This window comes from Pinus tabuliformis, chromosome J (genome assembly GCF_031772625.1).
Source record: "Pinus tabuliformis cultivar Carrire ecotype Pingquan chromosome J, CPIR1, whole genome shotgun sequence".
NCBI lineage: Eukaryota > Viridiplantae > Streptophyta > Pinopsida > Pinales > Pinaceae > Pinus > Pinus tabuliformis.
This window is the reverse complement of record NC_142295.1, coordinates 916,593,120-916,605,604: the sequence shown is the minus strand read 5'-3', so window position 1 is coordinate 916,605,604 and position 12,485 is coordinate 916,593,120.

The window sequence follows — 12,485 nt, the reverse complement described above, 5'->3', positions numbered from 1 at the left end:
TTACTCAGGTAGTAGATGACATACTTTATATTACCATCTCCTTCTTGAACTAACACCAACGTGATGGAAACCTCAAATGCTAAGAGGGAAAGTGTATAGTCTTTGTTGTAATCAATAGGGCTTATTAATGGTGCTTTTGATAATTCATTTAAATCGTCAAAAACTTGTATGCTCGTTCATCCCATTCGAATGTGATATCCTCACAAAGGAGATGGACAAACCCATGAAAAAAAGTGGCATACTTTGGGACAAAGCATCGCAAGAAGTTGGCCTTCTCTTGAAGACTATGCAATTGGCACAAAGTTTTGGGTGGAGGAATCTCGTGAATGGCTTATAATTTGAGAGCTTCCACCATAATTCCTTACTGATAAATAATGAATATGAGAAAACATCTAGATGAGATGTATAATAGGCACTTGAGATGGTTCAAGCAGAGGTTATATTGATGACAACACTGAATACAAAGCAATGATCTTTGATGTGTTCAAATTTCTACTTAGAGTGAGTAGTGATATTGTCCAAGTAGGGAACAATAATATTAGTGAGATCATGGAAGATGTAATTCATGGCTTTCTATAAGGTGGTGTCAGTGCTTTGAGTCTGAAGAGAATCATACAATAACCAAAGGTTCCCAAAGGGGTAGTAAAGGAAATCTTGTACTAATCTGCATAGTAGATTTGAATCTAGTTGTATCCTAAGAAGCCATCCATGAAGGATAGAGCTTCATGCCTAGCACATGCATCAATGACTTGATTGATAAATGGTGTGGGAAATTTTCCTTTGGACATTCTTTTTTCAAATTAAGGAAATCAATTCATATCTAATGGTATCCTATTTCTTCATGATAAGGACAGTGTTGGATACCTATGAGGTTTAATTGATAGGGTAAATAAACTAAGATTTATGTAATTTTCCAATTTCATCTTTGATAGCTACAAATTTTGATGGGTGAAAAGAATGTTGTTTCTGAAAAACAAGAGAAGTGTAAAGGCATATGCAAATTTGGTTTTATACAATGGTAGGAATATGACTATATATTTATGTGTATTACGATGTGAATATATTGTGATATTCTTAGAGAATAATATGTCCTTGTAGGCGATAATATATTTAGGTGATCAAGTTTCCCATAGTGATATCTCTTTGAAAACACCAATATTATTCAAACTTTGAACCTTGCTGATAGGAGATATGTTGGTCATGTTTCCTTCTTTGAAGGCATCAAGTGCAAGAAAGGGGTTTTTTAGACGATCAAGGTGACTTGAGGGAATGAAATCCTTTGTTTATACTACACATATATCAGTAACATATGGAACAAGAAGGGGTAAAGGCTCCTTTTAGTAAGAACAAGGAATGATGATGCATGGTGTGCCAAGGAAACTCAGGTGCCATCATTACTTCAAGGATGTCTTCATTGGAGTGGAAGATATCCAAAAAATGCAATGGCATCATTGACGAGTCATGAAACAACGATTGGCATATTGAAGTACTAGTGGACATATAAGCATGTGATATCATGATATATTTCATAGGACTAATGGATGAGGACATAATACAAAACATATTGTCCTAGTTAGTCTTATCTTCATTTTGGACAAAGTGATCTCGACATCATGGAACAATGAGATGTCAACTTGTAACATTTACCCCACATAGGAAGAAATATAATAGATATGATTTTGATTATGTGTGTAATTAGTATTAGAGAGAGAAGGAGTCTCTTATTTTTGTCCAAGTGGCGAGGTAGTTTGAACATTCAAATGTGTGTCGATGACGTGGGAACCAAACTAAGAGTGAGATCATCCCTCAAGATGGTTGAGATTCTTGGGGCATTAGGAGAAGCATCAATTTGAAGTGGATTGTTCTCTTGACAAGAAGGAGATGTCGCCTAAGCCATAAGGTTTCAGTGGTATGTGATGATTAGAGGACACATATAGGTGAGATGAGTGTCTTCACCACATAGTGGATACAGGCATGCCATTTGTTGATTAACTGAGATAGTGACAGTAAATTGTATATGGTGCATCATTAGCATCTGAGGTTGGTGGGAATGATGGTGCAATAGTGGTGGCATGAAAAATGATAACTAACTCATCTTGATATCAAAGGATATCAATGAAATGTTGACTATAATTCCTATATTGTATGAAAATGGCACATGGGTGGTTAGTGTGTAGATTCTTATTAATTGGAGGAGTACTTCCATCAACTGCATGGATGGGAGGTAAAGGAGGTTCTTGACGGGCATGAAGGATATCCTTTAGCTCTTGAAAAGCATGACACATATTACTAGGATACCCATATGTATCATAGGGGGTGTATGGGGGACTCACCCTATGAGTAAGTGGTGTTGAAGCATCTACCTTATTTTACTCTTTGTCCCCTACCTTCTTTTTGGTGTCCTCTGGTGTCCTTTCCCTAATTGGGTTTCTACAGGAGTAGAGTCCTCCAAAGATGAATTAGAGGTAATTTTTCTAGCAATAATGAAAACTAGCATAACTGACATGGAAAGTGGTGCAAAATACTAAAAGAGTAGTGACAAATCCATATTTGGAAACATAAGTGTCTCCATCACTTGAAGTGAGAAAAAATTAGGCATTATATACATGACAGAAGTTTAAGTGATTTCCTAAGGTAAAAATGTCGTATCACTCATAAGATTTATATCATTGGTGGCCATGTTTGGTTTATTGGCCTGTGACGATTTGTCGGAAGATATGGTCACTATGCATGGAAGTGTTAATTTGGATATAAGCATAGAAGGGTAGTCTACAAGGTAGGTACCTAGGAGAGTGGAATCCTTGAAGATGCGAAGCCCAACTTCTAAGGACAGAACCATTTCTTGGCATCCCACAAATGGTAACACATTATCATGTGAGAGAGAGGCCCTAGTCTCACAGTGTATAATCTATTCAAGGGCTTAGATATTTCTATTCTAAGGGAAGCTCATAATCCAAAATACTAATGATTCCATAGCCTTCATGGTGTACAAGTAAATTTGTCCAAATAGGATATCTTAGTCCAATGAGGCATCAAGGACCTTGATGTCAATAAAAATGTTTTTCTAGTAATCTCTACTAGCACATTTTGAGAGTGTCCTACTAGTTGTGATGGGTAAGGTTATAAGTTCCAGGGATCCCAATTTCTGCCACACAGTCTTTGACATTATCGGCATGTAGAAGCACCCTCATAAATTATGCACTGATCATTAGAGAAATTTTGAGGTCTAAAATGGGCCTCAAAACAAAAATGTACAACCAAAAAAAACTTTATAAGAACCAATATAATTCAATATGATGATTTCAACCATGGGGGATGAGTCACCATTTTTGGAGTAAAAAAGTAAGAAGATTCAAAAATTAAAAAATAAATTTTCAACTAGTATTTTCAACTTATCTCCATATAGTTTTACTCAAATTTCAGGCGAGAGCACTTATTGGATGCAAAATTTAATTCCTCATCCAATGAGTACCCATCTTGCATACTTTCGATGGACCTTTCTAGATGAAAAATGAAAAATACATGAAAAATATGATTGCAATAACATTTTTTCATGTATTTCTCAGTTTTCTTGTAGAAGGGTCCATTGAAAGTATGCAGCATGGGTACTCGTTGGATGAGGAATTAAATTATGCATACAATGAGTTATCTTACTTGAAATTTGAGTAAAATCATAGGGAGACAAGTTGGAAATACGAGATAAAAAAGTAGTTTTTGTATTTTTTCCCTCTAAAATTTGTTGATGTCATCTAATTTTATTTTACTATTTCCACTATTATTTTATAATATTCCTTAGGATGCCCATTTTAGACCTCAAAAATTCTCTAATTGGTATAGTAATGTTTTTTATGATGATCATAATTTGGAAAGTGACTAACAATGGGATTGATGGCTCTAGATTATCTACGTTGAATGTGATCAAATGGGAATCAAAAGGGTCAATAACACCTACCATAGAGAGAAACACATTTTGTTGTGTTTGGAAAGTTTAAAGCATTTATAATTCTAACATGGTAGTAGGTGATTGGGAAAGGCCGTCAACAATGTTGTAGTTTTGTGCTACCTTAGCATCATGTGATGCACACCTCAATGGTCCTTTCATCGATTGGGGAAGTAGAGGTAGATGACATAACCTTTGTTGATGAGGGATTTGGTTTTGGATGAGAACTATAGTCTCGATGAAAAGTTTTTAGTAGGACATTTTTCACATTCATGTAATGTCCCAATTGGTAGGGTCTTAGGTGTTTCCTACTATAGTTTTGCTAAAGAGATGAGCTCCCCTCCTCCTATTAGGTATCAACAATCCTTTGGCAACGGAAGGGAGTCTATAGTACCACAAGTTGTTGGGTGCCTCCACTTGGGACATTGTGGTTTCCCATAGCCTCCTTCATGCATTTGAACTTGGCAATCTAGGGGAAATTATGAGTATAATGTCCATACTCCCCAAATCAATTGAAAGGGTATTTAGTTCATAGACTGGTATTCTTTCCTTGTTTCTATGAATTGTTCCAGGCTTGGATGTGATTTTGATTCTTGTTGGGATGATTCCCCCCACCTTCTCCATTTGGTTGGTAAGAATTGCACCCTTGTGCCTCATTTCCCTTTAGTCTTTCCTGTTTTCCTCCCATTTTTTTGTTGAGAGGAGTGTTTGGCCATGTTGAGTTGTATGAAGGCTTGTTGATATGAAGGCTTATTGTTGTTGCAGGAAGGTGATTGGACAAAATTAACCCCGATATTTTGTTAGGTATTTGTGGGGTTAGGTTGTGGTGATCCAGGAAAAGGTAAATACAGGTTTCCGTGTGCAATGTTCCCATAAGATGGTTGAGATCTTAAAATACCATCAAAGTTACATGAGGTAGAATAATTTTCCCCTTACATGGGAGGGGCACTAATTGTAGTAGTATGAATATGATAATATCCTACCATTTTAAGGGGAGCATGTGTTGTCCCACCCCTATTAGGGAATCTTGGAGGTGGACCATATGGGTTTCTTTGGTAGGGAAGTTGATTCCCATCTTAAGGTTTATATTGGGTAGTGGACCCTATGAGACCGTTAGTAGCAATCAGTTGCCCAAAATTTTGTTTATGGAAAGGTCAGGGTCGAGGGGCATCTAGGATGACTATATAAAGGTACCCCAATTGTGCATAAAAAGGGATCAAACTATTAAGCCATAGAAATGGATACTTTCACTTCTTTAGGCATGGTGGTTGCAACACCATTTTCTATAACTAACAAGAAGGACCTAAGGAATAAGTCTAATAGACGTTCTGTTGGACAATTGGCAATTTCTAGATGGCTAATGGCTTATTAAATATATATGCAAGTGTGTTGGCATTGATGTCAATAATCATGTTGGGGAGATGTGTTGGGCAGTTGGCATTGATGTCAACCAGACTAGAATGGATTCTTATCGCAGTATATGTTCGCAATAATGGCCCAAGAGGAATACCATGGTTGTTGTAGTGCTCTGTAGAAAATCATCATAGTGGCAGGATTATTGGAAAAGCCATAAGATTATGACTACAGTGATGGCTCGAGAGGAATCCCATCGTTGTTCAAGTGCTCTGTAGAGAATCATCACAGTAGAAATCTTATCAGAGAATCCATAAAATGATGACTATAGTGATGGTTTAGATGGAATCCCATGGTAGCTATAGGATTCATGTAGAGAATCATCATAGTAGCAGGCTTATTGGACAATCCATAAAATGATAACTATGGTGGTTGGGAATTCAGGATTCCAGGCACAAGAAAGAGAGTCAAGCAGAAAAATAGTGGCAAAGATTTTGCATCCATTTTATAGGTAGAATATGGGCTCAAAGCCTACATTGGACCCTCTCCATTGGAAAGTGATTTGAAATAGCTTTCCAATAGTGTGTGGAATAATTACATCCTCGATAAAAAATTATGGTCGACCGAATTCAAGATCTTGAATTCCTAGGTAGGCTGATAAATTGGAGCAAACTATATCAAACATTGGAATATCAAGACCTCAGAGTAGGTCATATCGGAATATCGAAGGTCAGTATAACGGATGGATGAATATCAGAGCAAGCCATATCATAGGTTGGAGAATATCGAAACCTTGGAGCAGAGCATATTGGGATATCAAAAGTTGGAGGTCATCTGAATATCAGAGGTCTGGGATATCATAATATAGGAACTTCTTAACAGTGGTATTTTAAGAAGTTACGATATCCAGTAGGGCCAATAGCTGAAGTGTCGGGGAATGCCGAGAAATTTAAAAAAGGATCTTATTGAAAAACCAAGATTTAACGATCCCTCATTCTCTCTCCTCTAGTAGGAAACATGGCAACATGAGATTAGATCCGAGAAGATGCAGTGGAAACTAACATCAACATGACATGGAAGTAAGGTGGACATGTGGCAATCTGATTTGGAATTTTCAGTGGCCCAATGTGGCAACTCATAGTGACACATGTCACTACTCAGAAGGTGCGACGTGGAGAAGTGACAAGAGCATGATGTCATCTCAGAGTTCAGTATATCAAAGGTAAGTATATTGGAGGTTGAGGACCCTGTAACTCTTGTGCAGATGGCACTTGAAAAGTTACAATATGTCTCTGATATTTACAAGCACATGGTCGTGTGGAGATCCAAAGAACCAAGGGTGTAGAGCGGGGCTAGCACCCAAGTGCAATGGATTATATTGGAGGATGGAGATAACCCCTCCGCAACAGGAGTCTCAAGGCTTGGAACCTATGTGTTATACTAGTGGTCACAGGTAGCAGTTCTAGTGGTCACAGGTAGCAGTTCTATGATTTTAAAAGCAATGAGGACTAAGAAAAAGAAGCTAAGACAAAATTGGAACTTTGCAAAAGTTATGATACAAAGGGGCTCTGATATATCTCTAAGTTGATGGTCACTTTTCTTGGTCCTATGAGAAAAAAATTCCAAAAGAGATAAGCACCAAGGGACTAAGGGTATCAGAACTAAGTGATATCGTAACATCCCTCTTGTGTGAGTTTTGATATGTTATGGCTCTGATATGAGAGTACAAGAATATATGGCAGATGGATGAGTCAGAAGAAAGGACCACAATCGTGTAGAGGAGTTGATCTCAGGAGTAATGGTGGCTATCAGAGATCACTAGGCCAAGGAATCAAGGACCACGATTTATAGAAAAGAGTGTTGGGTCTGCCTTGAGGTGAGACAAGACATCTCTGTGCTCCAACGCATGCCTCAGTGAGTTAAATGGATGAATGGGTTTGAATCTGAAGAATAAATGAAGATTGGAGAATTTGGTTTTTGGAGTCAGATGGATCTGTAGAAATCACTGAGACAAGGTAATGAGGACAACAATCCATAAAGAAGCCATGTTGAAGTACAACCAAGCTATGTGAAATCATGAATAAGGATGAAGAGCCTCAATGATAGGATATTTTTCCATGGAAAGGACAGTGCTTAGTTGAAGTGTTCAGATGGACTGAAAATTGATTCTCACTATGCAGAAATAATTAGGTGGTCATTCTCATGTTTATTGCCATGGCAGAAACCAAGTCATACACAATGGAAGAATGGAAAATCCATGCCAAGGTACACTCAGGCAGTGTGAATATAGGAAAAGAATGGAAACATTGATCAATGAACATCAGAGGAACAAAATATATAAGCCCAGTTGAGAAAAAAGTGGGAATACAACATTGTAGAGTGAGATGTGTGAAGAGCTCGTTTTTGTGAGTGTGATGTTGTGCATCAGGCGAAGTGAGCATGCCCTACTGTGAAAGGCTGATAGTGCCTATGCAGGGAAAAGATCCCAAGAGAGTGAGAGTCTCCTGAGAAAGGTCGAAGTTGCTTATGTTTTGTGAAGAAGGTTGAGCAACCCAATTCTACGGTGTGTAAAGATGAGAGGGGTTGATGAATAGAAGAGGCTGAGAGTTGACTGTATCCAGCTGAAGAGTAGAGTGTAAAGAGGACTGCGTGTCTTTTGTGAGTTAGTGAGTGTTGTGAGTGGAACAGTGAGTTGTTATAGTTCGTGTAGAGGGCAGAGAACAATAGAGTGTTGCAAGGAGTTGTGATGAGTGACTTTTGTTGAGCATATCAGTGGGTTGTTGCAGAATGAGTAGAGTAAGTAGGGCTATGAAGAGAACAGAGTTGATATCAGGTAGAGTGGTTACCAATTACAAATAACATTGAGTTCCCTATTGAGTGTGGGTCGGAGCCTGCATACAGGAAGTTGGTGCTTCCATCTCTAGTGGGTGCTTAGGAAGACTTGGAGGTTGGTGCCTCCTACAAGTTGGTTCTTGCATAAATCCAAGGAGATGCAAGTTGGTTCTTGCAAAAAATCTGTGAAGGTGGTGCTTCACATGGTGCTTCTAGTAAGCTAGATAGGTTTCTACAAATGGATGGAGTTGGTGCTTCCTGCTAGTTGGTGCTAGAAAATAAGCAAAGGGATTTTGTGCTTCCTGTGAGTGGTGGATCACAAAACAGATTGATGTAATAGAGTAAGTGCTCTTATTTTACATCAATAACAACAACAAGATTTGGTGGTTTTTTCCCCAAAGGGTTTCCATGTAAAACCTTGTGTCTCATATTTATGATGCTCATGGTGTGTAATTGTACGGGTTTTCATATTGTTTCCATATGATATGTTGTTGTTGATTATATGGATGGTTCCTAAGTTTGAATAAGAAAAGAAATTGTCATAAAGAGTTAAAAATTAGCCTTAATATTGATTCACCCCCCCTCTCAGTATTAAGATTGTTTCCAACAATTGGTATCAGAGCCAAGTTCCTTCAGGAATAGCTTAACCGCTATAAGGTAGATCAAAGGGAAACAATGGCTAATCAATCTTGTCTTATATCTGAAGGATTTCCATTCTTAGGGGAATCAAATTATGTATTCTATAAATTCATAATGGAAGCATGTTTAATGACCTTTGATGTCGATGTATGGTGCTCTATATTGAATGGAGAAAAGAGTGAGCAGAATGAAGAGGCCAAGGAGGTCATCATGAGAGGGGTGTTTAAGCCAAATGCTGATAAAGTAAGGAATCGTGAGAAAACAAGGGAAATGTTGGACATAATACAATGTCTGTATGGAGAAAATAGCAATGTGGCTTAAGAAGAAACTAAGGAGCCCTACTTCTCTAGTATTGAATCAAAACATGCAGAAGTTGCTGCTTGTCACACTTGTGTTGATGATGAAGAAGTCTCGAAAGGGATATCATGTTGATCAGAAGGTAAGCTATTGTTGTATGATAAATGAAAAGAGATAGGTCATTCATTATCTATATGTACATGTGAATCACTTGAAGATATAGATAGCTATGCATCTAGTAGTTGTAATGAAGATAGACCCACTTTAGTAGCAATAGCAAATGTGGGATCCTTATAGAAAGAAGAGAGATTTCCGGTGTGCTCATCCATGGGAGAAAATGAGAATACCCTAGGTAGTGATGTAGAAGGGATAACCCTTAGACTTGTGGAATATTCCATGGACACAAAGATGGTTCTAGATATCCATGGTCACTCAACTAGAACCTCTGATAGTGAAGAAAAGGTTCTAGATGAAAGGATATTTTTTAGAAAAAAATCGATCTCTACTCTAAAGGAGATCAAGGACCTATCAGAAGAAAATATCAAGCAAGAGGAGCAACTAAAAATTTATGAGCATGATAATGAAAATTTGAGCAAAACAATAGTAAATATTAATGCTCAACAAGAAGAGGCTAGTAGGCTTAGTGGCATGTTGACCAATTAGATGAGTGAGAAGGAAGATTACTATAAGATACTACAATTTGAGGTTGTCTCATTGAAACATGACTTAGAGAAGTCAAATAAAGAGTTGTCTCAGTATCAGAAGCTTGAGGAGAGCAAGAAAGTCTTGGATGAGATGCTTGGCAAGAAAATATGCCCTCTCATCAAGGCTAGTTTTGGTTTCAAGGAAAAACCTAGCTCTAATAAGGAAAAGGCTAAAGGGTCAACTTCCCATGTAAAAGGAGTTCAAGGTTCCAATAAAAACAAAGGAAAAGATGTTGTTGGACAACAACAACAACAAGTAAAGAAGAAGCAACAAGAGAAGAAAAGGTAGCAACACAGGGATAAGGAGCAGCAACAATTAGTGCAACAGAAGAGAGCTAGGCAACTGAAAGAAGGAGTGTAAGGCAGTAATGCAAGTTGTCATGTAAGGCACATGAAGAACCAGCAGAGGTACCTTCCTCTTCAAGGACAAAGCCTTAAAAGAAAAGGTAACCTCTATCATCAGAAGCATCTTTATGGGTATTTCTTTTCTTGTAATAACTTTGGACATAAAGTCATAGACTGTAGATGGCATGTAATAAAACAATATGTGTTGGGTTAGCAACAAACCAAGGATGCATAAAGAGGCTAGGATAAGGCATGTTGGTTGCAATAGAAGTTTTGAAAAAAGAATTTTCAAGAAAAGTAACTCCTTAGCTCTATTATTAAGCCATGTTGAATGTTACAACTATGGAAATTTGGGGCATAAGAGAGTCAACAACAGAAATGAGAAGAAATGTCATGCTCCTAAACATATGCATGCAAATGTAGCAGCTTGGGATTTGAAGATAAAAAGGAAGAAAAGAAAAAATGAATACAAGTTCGTCTTTAGTGCTCAGTATCAAAAGAGAAATCTGGAAAGAGGAGGAAGAAGTCAAAAGAATGATCCTTCTAGTCCTGTAGCATACCCCCTTGTAAGGCAGAAAAGTAGCAAGAGGATTTTGGTGAATAAAGAGGAGGTGAAAGAGAAGATTCCTCTAGTATTGTGCAGACAAGAGAAGGCCCAAACATGGGTAAAGGAGAAGAAAGATGGTAATGCTTCTGTCAGGATTTGACCATTAAATATCTAGAAAAAGAAGGAGGATGATCTTCTCAGGGGGAGTAGATCCTTTGTTTCTCTTCAGTGAAGGAAGAGAATAGCCTCAAGGGAGGCCAAATATGTTAGATGCATGAATCTAAAAGGAATGAACAGAAAGGTGCATCTGATTGATCAAGGTATGGTTATGCTTTCTTACAGATTATAAGAATAGATTAGTTTATTTTGATTTTATCAACATTGAAAAGTAAAAGAGAGTGTAGCCAACATGAGTTTAGGGAGAGTTTGCAACAAAATCTTATGTTGTGAGAGGAACATGGGCTACAGTTGAAGTGTGGGATGACAGGAAGCCAACAGTCATGTCAGGTTCATAGGATTAGTCCAGACGCAATTGCAGGAGATCAGAGAGTATTGGCTTAGGGGGAGCTACTTTGATAAGCAGTAGTAGGCAACAATTGTCAGCCTCAGAAAGCAAGATTTCTAAGAAAATGAAAGGTTTGCATATTGGGTGAAATACATTTATTTCATTTAAGTTGTGTGTTTGATGATGCCTAGTAGTCTTGCGTTTCTGAAACACAATTGGTGTAATCATTCAATGTCCTTTAGTATTTCAATTGGTATTGCTATGGTAATTGATAGTTTGGGCTCATGTGGAGTAACCTTGTGTGAAAATGGACATTTATTTCTAAGAGGAAGTATTACGGTCCATATTTTTTAGGCTTGAACTCAAAAGGACTAGTGTTGACTGTAAATATGCTCAAGAGAAGTAAGCATAAAAGATGAAGCAACAACAACGAAGAAGAGAAAGCCAAAATGCATCATCATTGATTGATATTTACAACAACAACAATATCATAAGCAATTTAATTGGTATTACTTTTTATTTTTAACTTATACAAAATATGCGTTGGTATGAGGAGTATTCAACCAACATCCCTAAGGTGTCTGAGACTAGAAGCACAAAGAAGAGGTAGTATATGTTCAGGGGAAGCATATCAAATATGCCCAGTTTATGGAGTAGAAACAACAATAGTCCTTGAAGAGATGTATACAAAGCAGAGTTCACATCTCAATAGCTAGACCTTGGTCTTCACAGCCAGTGATTGCATGGGGAGAAAAAAGCAACCTGTATCCCCTTGTCATTGATGTCAAAGGGGGAGAGAATTTTTGATGGCCTATGCAGAAGAAATAAGGTCATTGGCGACTCATACTTTGGAAGATGCTTTGGAAGCAACATGTGGAGTGGCCATCAAAATGAAGATAAGGATGAGGTGTTGCCATCAATGCCAAAGGGGGAGATTGTTTGGACAGCTGCCATTGTCTGGATGGCTAGTGGATTAGTAAAGATATATAAAAGTGTGTTGCCATTGATGTCATCACTCATGTTGGGGAGATGTGTTATGAAGTTGGCATTTCCTAATTATTGGCAGGAGTGTTGGCATTGATGTTAACCAAACTAGCATGGATGCTTGTCACAACAAATGTTGGCAGTAATGACCTAGGAGGAATCCCATGTTTGTTGCAGTGCTCTGTAGAAAATCATCACAATAGAAGGCATATTGGAAAATCCATAAGATGATGACTACAATGATGGCCTAGGAGGAATCCCATGGTTGTTGGAGTGCTTTGTAGAGAATCATCACAGTAGAAAGCTTATTGGAAAATCCATAAAATGGTGACTGCATTT